Source organism: Haemaphysalis longicornis, unplaced genomic scaffold, assembly GCF_048455015.1.
Source record: "Haemaphysalis longicornis isolate Haplotype H1 unplaced genomic scaffold, Haemaphysalis longicornis Haplotype H1 scaffold_17, whole genome shotgun sequence".
NCBI lineage: Eukaryota > Metazoa > Arthropoda > Arachnida > Ixodida > Ixodidae > Haemaphysalis > Haemaphysalis longicornis.
In genome coordinates this window covers 4,257,600-4,272,519 of record NW_027526276.1, presented here as the reverse complement: position 1 = coordinate 4,272,519, position 14,920 = coordinate 4,257,600, and positions in this window count along the sequence as shown.

The following is a 14,920-nucleotide window of genomic DNA, read 5'->3' as shown; positions in this document are numbered from 1 at the left end:
GAAGTAAAGCCAACCTCTCATTGTGCCAGTATCACGTCTAAACGAGGCGACAGTAGAATTCATTTGTGCCTGATGTTTTGGAGGTGACAGGGGTGATATGTTGCTACCGTCGCCGACGCCCAGAAGAGCGGCGACGAAGCGCGCAGAACCGCGTCCCCGGGTAGCTCTTGCAGGCGATCGCGTACTCTACGAAGACGCAGCTGCTTTTTAAGTGACCTAAACGTACTCTTTGCCTATAGGCGTCACCATAACAAGTTTTTTTTAGGGCGCGGAAAGGCGAAACGAAGCGAAACAGAACCAAAACACTGCACGAGCCCCTATCAGCCACGCAGCGCAAATCCCGTCAACGCCGCGGAGAAGCGGCAGCAGGCGGCGCAGCGATCGCGAAGCTCGAGGCGTATAACCGGTGTGCGTCTCTCCGACGGCCTTTCGGTCGACGGTTGCTCTCCGCTTGCGCTTGCACCCCCTCAGCGTCGCATCACACCAGGGTTCCCGCGAGGGGAGGTGGGCGTAATTATTGCCTTTTCGCAGACTTAACAACTTGTTATTGCCACGCCTGTAACAAATAGTGCGTTTAAGGCACTACAAAAGATAGCTGCCACCTGGTAGAGTGCTCCAACGCCAATAAAAGCTATTCAGGGACGCGGTTCTGCGCGCTTCCTTACCGCTCTTTCGGGCGTCGGCGGCGGCAGCAGCATAATATCACTTTCGCCTTCAAACCAATGAGTCAGAAGCGAATTCTTTTGTCGCCTCGTATATAGATGATACTGGAACTGTAAAAGTTTGGTTTAGTCTTGGAGTGCGAACAACGAATGCGGTTTCGTTTCGAACATATATGTCAGAGAGAAATATGTTTCGGGGATGTGATTAACCAATACCTAACAGCGACGTGTGCCTTTTATCGGAGTATGAGCCACGAGAAATTGTTAATATTGTCCAAGGCTATGCGTCGTAACATATGTGCCTCCTCAGGCCTTATAGCAAGAACCAACGAAACAACAAAATCACTGATTTATAAATGGTCTCAAGGTCGGGAAAAAACCAGAGTAGCACCTACGGGAATAAAAGAAACGCAGTGCATCTTCCGAAATGTAAAAGATGTTCGTGTAAACTTGATCCAGCTAGGTCTCAGCAGACCCAACCAAATGCGAACTGAACTGCTATTTCACAGGATATGGAGTTATGGAGGGAACACTTGACTTCCGTTGTATCCGAATACGGAAAGAAGTAAAAGAATGAACGATTTAATAATCCCACCCACAAGCTGCATGTTCACCTTCCTTTTTAAATCTTCCTTGGGCTACTTAAACGCAGACATTTTAGTCTGTCTGTCTGTCTGTCTGTCTGTCTGTCTGTCTGTCTGTCTGTCTGTCTGTCTGTCTGTCTGTCTGTCTGTCTGTCTGTCTGTCTGTCTGCGACTCAATTCAGCCGGCCGCCCAAAGAGAAACAGAAGCTGCGCAATAGTATTATATACCCACAGCCAAATGTAAACGTCTGAGTCTACCCATTGCGGTGGCTTTGCGCTGCTGAGCACAAGGTTGCGGGTTCGATTCCCGGCTGCGGCGGCCGCTTTTCTGATGGAGGCGAAAAGCAAAAACCCCCGTGTGTACGAGATTTCGGCGCACGTTAGGGATCCCCAGGTGGTCAAAATTAATCCGGAGCCTCCACTATGGTGCGCCTCATCACCTGCGTTGCGTCGGCGCGTTCCACCCTGCAATCAATCAATTAAACATTGCGGTGGCTCAGTTGGCTCAGTGGCTAAGGCGTTGTGCTGCTGAGCACAAGGTCGGGGCTTCGATTCCCGGCCGCGGCGGCCGCTTTTCTGATGGAGGCAATAAAGGAAAACCCACCCGTGTGTTCGAGACTTCGACGCACGCTAAAACACGTTCGGCGCACGTTAAACCTGAAAGCTGGGAGTAACTTAAACCTTGTACTCTTGCCGCGTAAACACGTTTGCGTACGAAGTGCTGCGTCGTCGCAGCGAAGTTAGCTACAGTAGACCATTTTGTTTGGTGTATTCCGATATGTATACATGTTTGTTCTCTTAGCTGTTACTTGGGATGCCTACACACGTCCAGCCTAACGTGACGGAGCTTGTGTTGCAGGAAGTTGGCGTCGGTGACGCGACGTGGAAAGTGACGCGACGCAAGAATTCATACTTATGTTATGTGCCCGATATTTTTATTGGTTCTGAGCCGCGCAGTGGTACTGCAATCCTTACAACATCGTTCGTCTTTGGAAAAATCACGTCAACGCCGGGGTCACCGCTAAGACGCTGGTTCCGAACCCGTGTTCCCGGTTTCCTTCCATCAGGTTGGAGCCCCTCCGAGTCATGGTCATCTGCCAGTAGAGACAGCACGTCTAGTTATAAGAAGAGCTTCGAGAGGTTATGTTTTTATTTAACCAAGTTCCCGGAAACCGCCCTAACTATCGCGCATCGCATATTGCCTACAAAATGAATTGCTCCCTTAGCAGGCATAAGCGCACAATTTGAATTCAAAGCGTAAGAAATGAGCTTGAGATGGGCACATAAAAACAGACACAACTGTTCACATACCAGAGACAAACTGAATATTCATGCAGGTGAGTGTGTACTTTCGTTTTAGTAACAAGATTCACCGGCGACGACAAAGTGGATGAATTCGGAAAAGGAGGTGATGCGCCAACTGCGACGAGTCCATCACTCCGAAAGCCTATGGTAAAGAGTTCTGTCAGGCCTACGTATTGGGGAGTGAAACTATATCATTGTCGTAACACCGCAAACACCTTTTCGTAGATTTCTGCAACTCGGGGTTGTAAATCAACTCACCACGCTCAACTGAATGTGCATGAACGTTTTGGTTGGGTTAACGCCCCTATATTTTCGTCATTAAGGCCTTTAGGAGACACGTTTACTGCCACAGAGCACCAACCATACTTGCTGAATTATTTTACAGATACCTTGTGCTGTCCAGGCGCGTATTAGTTTATTGTCGCCGTCAAGCTGGTATTATCGCAATAAGGTAAACCGGAGTAAAACATGCAGACAATGTCAATCGTTGTATCTATCGCTCTCAACGCACATTGCAAAAAAACGTTCCACGAATTCAAGTAAGGCTTACTGCAATTATTTGTGATAGTGTGCGACAAGGCGCTATCTTCAGCATAGTTTACCTACAACTGCACTGGGAGTATACAATACACCTTTGGACGACTGGGAATTACTCATTTGCCATTGTTTGCAAATTTGCTGTTCATATTTTGGGGCTCTTCATACGTAGCCTCTGACGTCATTCTTGTGCGAGTTTACGACTAAGCTTTTTCCTGCTTGTTTCTTTGGTTGGCATGTTAATATAAAGGGTTATTCGCAAGCCAAAATGCAGGTTGACTTGAATAGTTTGCTTAACCTACATTTAAGTCCTAAAAACAGGTGCTTTCTTTCTTTTCAGCATCGCGACGTGAATATCGTCTGTCATTGCCAGGGTGGAAGTTTTTGCTCACATTACGGTATTGTTTCGTTGTACAACCGTTGTCACTTGTAGATGTCGAAAATGGTAAGCTAACAGAAGCGCCTCTTCCGAAAAATGCAAGCCCTATTTTTACTTGCTCGCCTTGTCAAAAAGCACCCAGTTGTCGAGCAAGATAATTAGGGGATCTTTTTAACGTGAAAGTGTTTCATGCCGGGGTCCACCTAGAGTTAACTAACAATATATACGTCACGGAAATGACATCGCCAGAAAAACTACGATTGACGTGGTGGCGCCGTGATTCGAACCACGAACTCTTCCGCTGAAACGGGAGGTACGAAACGCGCTCCATACTGCGCTATGAACACACGCGCGAACATGGCGACAAACGCGTGTTATAACCTTCTTTTCAGATTGTGCTGCCATCTAGGAGAGGCGAATCTAGTGAATCATGACGCTAATGACGTCAACGCCTACGTGTAGGGGGGACCCGCAACTTCCTGTGGAGAAGCCGACATCTGGATGTCGCGCTCGTACACTGTCCGCTGCTCCTTAGGGTGCAGCGGGCGCTGGTTCTTTGGCTGCAGCGGACCGTGTGATCACCAAACGATCCGCTTACAACCCGTTTGGTCTCGTTCGCACGGACGGTTCGCTAGCGCCTGTGGTTTCAGTCAGATTTCCGCATTGCTCCAACGCGTGCAATTCAGTGTCTAACGTTGATGCGTCTAACCATGTCATGCCGAAGAAATATAAATAGCGACGTGCAAGTTCATATCGACCATATCGATGCAAAATAAACATTCAACTGCTCCTGTGAAGGCAAATTTCACTTTCGTGTTTTACCAGTTCTTATGAAAGAGGGAACAACCGATTTTTTTTCACTCATGTGGAAACACCCAAACACCTCAACAAATATGAACGCAAAAGAAGAGCATTATGTAGGACTGAGTTGCGCAATACTCATTGTTTTGCAAATCTTTGTTCAGATTCACCCATTTGTGTGATTTATGACGGGGGTTTGTAGAAATAATGTGGCAATCACCTCTGCTATCATAACTGCCATTAGAACCTTGGGTTTTGTGGTTTTGGACATATCAAAGATACAACAAATTCAGAAGCGCGGCTCGAATCTTCCATTGTTCGACGTCACAAACTAGACGGTCGGACGCACGTGGCAAATGTAATAGCCGATCAGAGAAGACTCATTCTTTGTGATTAATGCGCCTTAAGAGAAGAATACGCCTCGAAAAAAATGGTTGCGGCTTAGCTCAGCTGTGCATATGCAAAGCAAAAGCGTGATTGAGTCTTGGTTCCACTTGATTAACTTTTGATGTAGCTGTATTTACGACCACGGCTCAAGGTCCTTTGATCCCGTGCAACGCTCACAGAAGAAGTCACGGCCTCACTACCATTCTCGGTGAACGCGGCGTTCCTTTTTCATGGCGAACGCGGCGCAATGTGAGTCACATATCCCGAGGCGACACACAGGCGCATGCGTGGAATGCGCTGGTTTAGTTCGGCTGCCGATCAGCTCAGCAGGCGCTCTCGCAGCGTCCGCCGCCGCTAAGTCACCGAACGACTTAAAGGCACACTGAAGTGATATGTAAACATTGCGGGATTAGTAGCGCAAAGTGTAGTCCGGAGTCCCCTGGCCATGTTTCGACCACTCTGGGCGCGTTGACGCGATTTTATTTAGTAGAAAAATTAATTCGAAAATGCTGTCCTCCTCTCTTTACGCTCGACCATTTTCTGTGGCGTTTTCGTGTGACGTCGGGAGGAGCCGAGCTCGCAATTGGCTGCGCTACTGCACGACTCCCCGGCCTTCAGACAGAGTCAGTCGGCCCAGCGTTTCGTCCGCCTGCCGCCGACGGGTCGTCGCAATTCGTTCGCTCAGTTGAAACGAAGCCAGGACACGTTTGTGAATGCAAAAATGTGCCTTTCTTTACTGGATTAGTTTGTATACTGTATCTAGCGCCAAGTGAAGGTCGCTTCACACAAGCGCTGCACAAGCGCACATGCGACGGTTCGCTGACTGGTACGCCAGTAGGAAAATATAAGGCCTCTTGAAGGGGGAGAAGAGTCAGCGAAGTAATTATAGGTACTAAGGAAATAAAATCAACTGATATTTTTACCGTACAGCGTAAAACTAGGGTGCGGGAAGCACTTTTTTGCGCTGAGCGAACAAGCACAGCGGTCAGCAGCACGACTACGCATCTGCGAACGCTTTCCCGTCTACAAAATGCAATTGCTAGACGTGAACTATTGTGGAAACTCGGGGGACGCTTACTGCAGGAGCGCAATACAACAAATAGTCACCTAAGCTGCTTGGAATGCTAAAACTAAATAAAAGTGTAGACTGGTTATAAATTATATACCTTATATTTCCAAGGTCTGCAGCGCTCTTTCGTGGCCGAGTGGTCTGGATTACAAGGTATGTCATCGCTAGTGTTTGCAAGTCACAAGTTCGAATCCCCGCGGGTACGTGTTTTTTTTTTATAAGTTAACTTTTTCGTTTTACGCCGATGTTTTCTATACGGAGTGCACCTTTTTTTGTGCCGCAACGTTCATTTCTCCACGAACTAGTTCACAGAACGCGCTCAGGCTGGCACTGGCGCGCTAGCGAGTTCTCGTTGGCGTGCTGTTGCCATAAGCAACGACTGCTTGCGGGCAGTGGGCACAGGCCAGAATAAACAGACCCTTGGCCTGGTGCGACACGCTTTTTACGATACAGGTATGATTGAGGCAAGCTCCACATGTGGGGGAAAAGCGCATGGCATTTGAGCGTCTGCGGGGACGCGGAGGGCGTTCATGCACTGCGTAGACCTCGGCTAGTGAATGCTACGATTCCAAGCCGTCCTGGGAGGCTTATCTTACGCATTTTACAGCCCACAAGGCATAAGCGCGGTACGATGATTACTGAAATATTGAGAATGCCCGTCCAACAACGCCATCGGTTGTGTTTTACAGAACCGAAACCGAACCCGAAGCTTGTTTGATTGCTAACCTTGGGCATAGTTCAATCAAGGTGCTCCCTCCTCCCAACCTCACAGCCTGGTTGGTGCGGCCGCCGCAAACCGCGCATGGTTGTTTTTAGATGCAGAGCATCTGATTCACTCGCCTTGTCCCTCCGGCGTCGTCGTCGTTGTCGTCTGCGTTGTCCATGCCTCCCCCATTCTCCTCGCCGCGCCAACTGCGCCCTCCGCCACTCACCCCCTCTGCTCTCCGATAGCAAACACTCTCGCGAGGGGCATTGGATTGGATTGGCTTGGCTTGGCTTGGCTTGGCTTGGCTTGGCTTAGCTTGGCTTGGCTTGGATTGGATTGGATTAGATTTGGATTGGATTGGATTAAAGTGGATTGTTATGCGCGCTATAAAACCCTCAACGTTATGCGCGCTATAAAACGCGGTCCCTTCGCCGCTCCGCCTATGCGTCGCATCTACACAGGGGTTCCCGCGAGGGGAGGTGGGAGTTTTTCTTCTTTCGCGCTTTGCAAAATAATTACCGATTTTTCAAGCGGATAAACGATGAAAAGTGTGCTAATTTGAGCCAGTCTACGCAGTGCAAGACTGAAGTGAATTGTGAATTTGTCAAGCTCCCGTTTTTGCTTGCACTGCGTAGACTGTTTTATCCGCTTGAAAAATCGGTAATTATTTTGCAAAGCGCGAAAGAAGAAAAACTACCATGCGCGGTTTGCGGCGGCCGCACCAACCAGGCTGTGAGGTTGGGAGGAGGGAGCACCGTGATTAGACGATGCCCAAGGTTAGCAATTAAATAAGCTTCAGTTTCGGTTTCGGTTCTGTCAAACACAACCGATGGCGTTGTTGGACGGGCATTCTCAATATTTCAGTAATCATCGTACCGCGCTTATGCCTTGTGGGCTGTAAAATGCGTAAGATAAGCCTCCCAGGACGGCTTGGAATCGTAGCATTCACTAGCCGAGGTCTACGCAGTGCATGCACGCCCTCCGCGTCCCCGCAGACGCTCAAATGCCGTGCGCTTTCCCCCCATATTTGGAGCTTGCCTCGCTCATGCCTGTATCGTAAAAAGCGTGTTCGCACCAGGCCAAGGGTCTGTTGATTCTGGCCTGTGCCCACTGCCCGCAAGCAGTCGGTGCTTACGGCAACAGCACGCCAACGAGAACTCGCTAGCGCGGCAGTGCCAGCCTGCGCGAGTTCTGTGGACTAGTTCGTGGAGCAATGAACGTTGCGGCCCAAAAAAAGGTGAACTCAGTGTAGAAAACATCGGCGAAAAACAAAAAAGTTAACTCATAAAAAAAAAATAGCATGTACCCGCGGCGATTCGAACTTGTGACTGTGAACTCAGTGTAGAAAACATCGGCGAAAAACAAAAAAGTTAACTCACAAAAAAAAAATAGCATGTACCCGCGGCGATTCGAACTTGTGACTGTCAAAACACTTGCGATGAAATGCCCAGCACCCCAGACGACTAGGCCACAGGCGGCCGCTGGCGGCGATGGAAAAGACAAGGTATATAATGGATAACCAGTTTACACTTTTATTTAGTTTTAGTATTTCAAGCAGCTTAGGTGACTATTTGTTGTATTGCGCTCCTGCAGTAAGCGTCCCCCGAGTTTCCACAATAGCTCACGTCTAGCAATTGCATTTTGTAGACGGGAAAGCGTTCGCAGATGCGTAGTCGTGCTGCTGACCGCTGTGCTTGTTCGCCCAGCGCAAAAAAGTGCTTCCCGCACCCTAGTTTTACGCTGTACGGTAAAAATATGAGTTGATTTTATTTTCTTAGTACCTATATTGACTTCGCTCACTCTTCTCCCGCCTTCAAGAGGCCTTATATTTTCCTACTGGCGTACCAGTCAGCGAAGCGTCGCATGTGCGCTTGTGCAGCGCTTGTGTGAAGCGACCTTGACTTGGAGTTAGATACAGTGTACAAACTAACGAAGTAAAGAAAGGCGCATTCTTCCATTCCCAAACGTGTTGTGGCTTAGTTTCAACTGATCGAGCGAATTGCGACGACCCGTCGGCGGCCGGCGGACTAAACGGTGGGCCGACTGACTCGGTCGCGGAAGGTCGGCGAGCCGTGCAGTAGCGCAGCCAATTGTCAGCTCCTCTCCTGCTGACGTCACACGAAAACGCCGCAGAAAATGGGCGAGCGTAAAGAGGGGAGGACAGCATTTTCGAATTGATTTTTCTACTAAATAAATTCGCGTAAACGCGCACAGAGTGGTCGAAACAGGGCCCAGGGACTCCGGACTACAGTTTGCGCTCGTAATCCCGCATTGTTTACAAATCACTTCAGTGTCCCTTTCAAACGAGGCTTTGTGCGCAGCGCCGGCAGCGGGCCCAACGAATCACGCGATACGTGGGGAGGCGTTTGTCGCCGGGGGTATGTTTCCGGTAAAAATGTTAACTTGCGCACTCTCCGTAAATCAGCTGGACGAAAGCAGTAAAGCTTTGATTTAAAAAAGACAAGCATTTCCCAAGTGAGAGGGAAGATGGCAAAGTGCGAATGCCCGAGTTTGCCCGAAGTTACCCGAAGTTACCCGATTTGATCCGGAGGGGCGCGCCGTCGCGCGAGCGCCCTCGAGCGTCGGAATGCGATGATGATGATGATGATTTCTATTGGTTTCCCCTTTGTATCGGGGTGATGACATGTCATCTTACCAAAAAGGACTAATATAACCATGTTTTACACTTTTGGTTCAATACTAGCGCTGCTAGGGCAGGCAGAAAAAGCTTATTAGGCACAAAATACTTTCTTTTCCCTGTTACAGGTGGTAACTGTCCTAGGCAATATTCCCCTCTCTGCTTTTCGTCCACCAGCATTCTAATCTTCTTTTTGTCCCCTCGACAGCCTTGAAGTTAACTTCCTCTGCGATACCCTTAAATCCTAGGGCTTCTGAAAGCCCAATATTCCCTTCATGCAGATTTGAATGGATACCCTCACATTCTAACACGATGTGCCGCATAGTTTCTGTTTCTTTTCCGCAGACCACGCATACCCCATCATTTTGTGAATACTTCCCCACAAAACTCTTAGTTCGCAGGCAACCTGCTCTAGCCTCAAAAAGCAAAGCACTGCCCTGGGAATTATCGTAGAAATTTTCCTTTCTGATGTTCATCTTCTCAGCCCTGTACATCTCTAACGACGTTTTAGCTTCCATTTTTTCCCTCCATTTATTCGTTTCAATCTGCCTTGCCTCTTTTTTGCTTACCTTGGCTGTTTTGGATTCCCCACTGTTCTTTCCGTATTTCATCGTTAGCCTTCTCGTCTTTCTTAACCACTGCGTGTCCACGCTTTTCAAATATAGGTACCTAAAACCTTAGCTGCCCACCTTCGTTGATCCATTGCCCTCAACCTCATCTCAAAGCATATTTTACTCTGAGCTTCTCTAACTTCAAACGACGCCCAGCCCATATCTCCCTGAACTGCTTCGTGCGGAGCCGACGAGCGAGCGCCCTCACGCTGACGGAACGCGATGCGAACCAGCGCAGCGGCGCGCCGCCCGCAGCTACGCCGAGCAGGAGACCGTTGCTACGCCGAGACCGTTGCTACGCACGCTCTCTCTCCTCCTCCGCGCCGTTGCTAGGGGAGAGGGGGAGCGCGGACGGCGGACGAGTGATTCATGGTCGCTTATAAAGTGCATTCGCACTTAAAATTGTGATTCCTAAAGCACAACAAGCGCTCGCCGCCAACTCTCGCGGCGGCCTTCCAAGACGTCAGAAAGTAGCGAAAAGTTGCAGTAGTTGACGCACGAGCAGTGGAACGCGGCAAAATTGCATTGACTTGAGCAAACCTCCACTGTATTATCTTAGGATGAGCAAGACGCGAAGGAAGATCGTGAGATTTGGGCGGGGAAGAGATTAGAGGTATTTACTTGGCAGGTGTGGCAGAAGACTGTCGTCTTTAGACGACATTTGCAACGAAGCGGTCAGATGGGTGGTCAATATTTTACTTTGCGTCTTGTTTTTCTTGCTGTTGCTATGACTGTCCACTTTGACCAATCGCTCTTGCTAGGATGTACTAATCTGTGGTATTTCATCACATTAGCTTTAGAACTTAAAACGTACCCAGCAACGTAAAACGTTTTGTATCTCAAGCTCTCTGCCGGGTACCGTATGAAGATGTTGGACCTCATAGGGCGAAGGTATGCCTAGCGTATTTCCGACGAATACAAAGACTGCCCAATGCATAATTTAAACGCAGCCCTCTTTCATTTATGGTGTTGCGTTCGCAGGGATGCGACGCGTTGCAGACAACCGGTACGTGTCCAGCGCATATAAGACATACTAGCCAATGCATACGCACGTTCACAGGTACATGACGTGTAACACACGGTGTCGGTGTCTGGCTAGTCCAAACTCTGGTTCGCAGCTCTGATTTTTGTTTTTTTAGTGAGAGTGTTTTACGTGTCTTTAAAGTGAGTTTTTTTACTGCCATACGTCTTTCAAAATCATCAATCCCGCCGCAATGACCTTCAGCCCCCGCCACGGATGCTCCCCCTTTATTCCTTATAGCTTCGCTTTCTCGGAGCTAAGCTACCGTGGTGCACGTGAAAAGGCGAGGATCACACGACTACTTTGCCTGTGCCTTATCTCCCAGTGGGGGCTTGAACGTTGGTACGTTCGATTCAGCGCAAGCGAATCACGTGACTGGGCGACAGTTTAATGACTGATATATGAAAACACTAGGCCTACTGAGTATACAAAAACTAAGATGCACGCGCACGGCGGCGCTGCTATCCCGGCACATTAAAACTAAGTCTCGTCATCGATGTCGTTGTGGCTGCAAGGTCCTTCGGGCATTCGACGCAAACAAAAGGATGCATCTAACCATCCAGTAGAGGCAGCTAGACCACTGCGCGCCTAATCTCAAGCGAAGGCACTTTCCCGGAACACTGTGCACAGTCTCTCTTTTCGATCGTTGTAACAACGCTTAGAAATGTTAAACAGTCATGTTTGACACACGCACCATAAGACACACCACAGCCAACAAGTATTCAGGAGCCTCCTTCGATTCATTGATTGATTGATTGATTGATTGATTGATTGATTGATTGATTGATTGATTGATTGATTGATTGATTGATTGATTGATTGATTGATTGATTGGTTGATTGTAGTGTTTAACGCGCCGACACAACGCAGGTGATGAGGCGCACCGTAGTGGAGGGCTCCAGATTAATGTTAACCAATTGGGGATGTTTAAAATGCGCCGAAATCTCATAAACACGAGCATTCTTGCTTTTCGCTTCCATCAGAAATGCGGCCGCCACGACCGGGAATTGAACCCTCGAGCTCGTGCTCAGCAGTAGAAAGCCTCAGCCACTGAGCCACCGCGGCGGGTCAGGCCCCTGCTTCAAACACTGTACACCACCAATGCTTGCGCCGGCTTTTCACTTAAAGGACCATGAATTCCTTGAGCGTTAAAATGCTGCTGCAGAGCTGTTTGTCAAAACATTAAATATTATTAAATTCTTAGAGACAATATTTAAAAACTTCCCATGTGCTGCCGACACTATTCTCACTAGATAAGGTTTCAGAGTATCGGCACCCTTTTCTTCAATTGGTCCGTGCGGCCGCCATTCTCATTGGTCAGTTCACATCACGTGACACTTGTCACGTGCGACGGTGCATGGGTGCCGCCATTATGCTGTTTAGGCGTTTTTGTCGGTTAACTGTGGCAAATTTAGCTTGTCCTCCCTGCTCTGCGGCTGTGCGCGACTCACGTCGTTGTGATCTCCACTGGAAGATAACGCGTGTAGATGCATTTCAGCAGCAAAAGCATGTCGGAACATGCCGTATGCTGCATGTTCGAAAGTGATAACCAACGACCCGGTCGAAGTTAGCGGCGAGGCCGTAGATGCGGCAATCTCGCAACACTGATAAACACCAAACTACTTGCCGTTAGTGAGTTGGGCGCCTGAGCGGCGGTATTGTGATACCTTATCTACTGCGTACACTGACACTATCCAGGACTTGCCTAGAAGCATTAATAACGAGCACGGAGGTGCAAGTGTACCGTTTGCTGGACTGTGAGTATGCTCACAGAAAGAGGAAACGTTACCGTCAGCTTTTGCGAGCGAGGAGGCTGACACAAAAAGAAAAATCGAAACAAACGGTTTGAAAAAAAATATTTTGAAGGCTGACACCCGTGACACAATTCCGTGCTGTTTACTGATGTTGGAGAAAACGCCCAGAAGGAGTTTTTTCGTGTATGCACTTGATAATAAACTTCAGGAGTGGAACAGTGCACGCGCTACAACTGCGTTTATGACACTAACAAGGGGGAGAACACGATGACCACCTATTGATAGCCATACCACGCAACTGGGGACTTCCAATGAAGGCGGCTTGGGCTCTGCGCCATTGCCATTCGTTTTTGGTAAGATTGTCGTTATTTTTATGGCCCTTAAGAGTAAACAATCTTTCGCATAATAAACACGTTTGGTATCATCTACAACACCTAAAAATTTATTCTGCATTGTACCATCGCACTTGAACTGTATCTGACTAGTTCATTGCCCAAGAGCAAACAGCTTGATAATCTAAAGGGCATTTTTTCTCACATTACCAAGCGTTACCTTTAAGTGCGTATAAAAAGCTTTAATGTAAACTGCATTGTTTTCGATAATGTGTATCGTCTGGCGAAAGCCCCGCGTGCCATCTACCGTGTAGCACGAACCACTCTGTGATTATATGCACAAGGCTAACAGAAACAAAATTGCCGCAGTTTGCATTACTGGTTCGAGGTTTGTAAAACAGCGGATCTGGGGGTAGAACTAGCTCTTTTTTTTCTTCCGTGGAGCAGTTTGGCTGTTGGGATATTGTCGCGGGACGCGCCGGCTGGCTGGGAGGCACAACAGTAACCAGTGGGTGCCAGTATGCGCGAACAGAGGCTGCCTGCCGCACCGGGTTTCTGCTCGTGTACAGCGGGCCTCTTTTTGACAACACGGCCCCCCGCAGGAGCCCCGCCATCTCTCATCTTGCGCCAGTCGACTTTCTTTTATGCCGCGCTTTCCCAGAGTAGAGTTAAGCCCGTCTGCGAGGCTGGGTCTCCACGCTGCAAGACCGTAGGCCCGACTAGGCCCGACAAGAACCTAGGCCCGACTAGGCTAGGCTTTGAGACGAGCGCGTGCCCTCCGCTCTTTGCAGGAGCGCTACTTTCGCGCTCTCCCTCCTCGCCGGGAGGCATCACATCACGTGCGTCTTTGTTGTTGGTGCCCACCGTGGTGGCTCAGTGGCTAAGGCGTTGCGCTGCTGAGCTCGAGGTCTCGGGTTCGATTCCCGGCCGCGGCGGCCGCTTTTCTGATGGAGGCAAAAATCAAAAACGCCCGTGTGTACGAAATTTCGGCGCCCGTTAAAGATCCCCTGCAGGTGGTCAAAATTAATCCGGAGCCCTCCACTACGGCGCACCTTATCGCCTGCGTTGCGTCGGTGCGTTAAACCCTACCATCAATCAAATCTTTTTGGAATTTTTTCGCTGACACCACCGGACCAAGCTCGACAGAACACCTCCGCTGTTAACAACACGCACCCAAGAAGGCGCATATGATGGGAATGGGCCGAAACAGAAAGTTAAGGAAGGAACAGAGCGAGGAAGAAAGGCATTAAGGGAGCTCTGCTGATCGCCAGGCACGCCAGGAGGGAATGATCCGGTCAGGAGACAAAACATTTTGGACAGTGCCCGCCCGCAAGAGAAGGCAAAAGCGGAAGTTCGGAACACCCCATGAAGACCCAACGAAGTGACCCATGGCGAGACGCCATCAAAGAGCTGCGATCACAGTAACATCCTGGCAGGAAGGGACCTTTAGCAGGCAGGCCATGCTTACTCCTGGTTAAATGACCACTGCTTTGACCGCCCTCAATCCTCGGCACTTGACAGGGCATTGAGCTGCCGCAGCAACTCTCCTAGAGCTGCCACAGCTCTTGCTAAGTACCCCTTTACCGGTCACCCCCTCATACTGGTTGGCCCTACCGGTACCACCGTCGGTTTGTGCCGAGTACGCAGCCTTCGCTATAACGTGAAAGCTGTGGTGTCAGCCATTCCCCAAAGACTGCGCAGCAACCATCTGGCAGTGTGGACACCAGAACGTTCACTGCTGTTTAGTGTGCTCCACACACCCTGGTAGCCCACGTTTCATGTTAAAACGGTTGAACAATTCGTTGGGCTCGCAGACAGTTTTGACCTTCCTGATCCAGATGATTTAATGACTGTCTTTTGGTGTGTTTGGTGATTTGTTGGATTGTTTGTAGTTTCTGGTTCAGGTTGTATAATATCATAACGGTTGCTGAAAACCTTTCTTCTTGCACGATTTCCTTATGCCTGCACGGTGAGGCTTCAAAAATGACAGTGTACGCAATTCAATCCAATTTTGTTCGGTTGGCCTTCATATACAGTCAAAGGAAGCTTAGTTGTAGCGTTAATGATCAATTAATGGAGCCGTAATTATTTCACTTCTCACCAAATCAACGTTCCCACTCACGTTGTTACACCG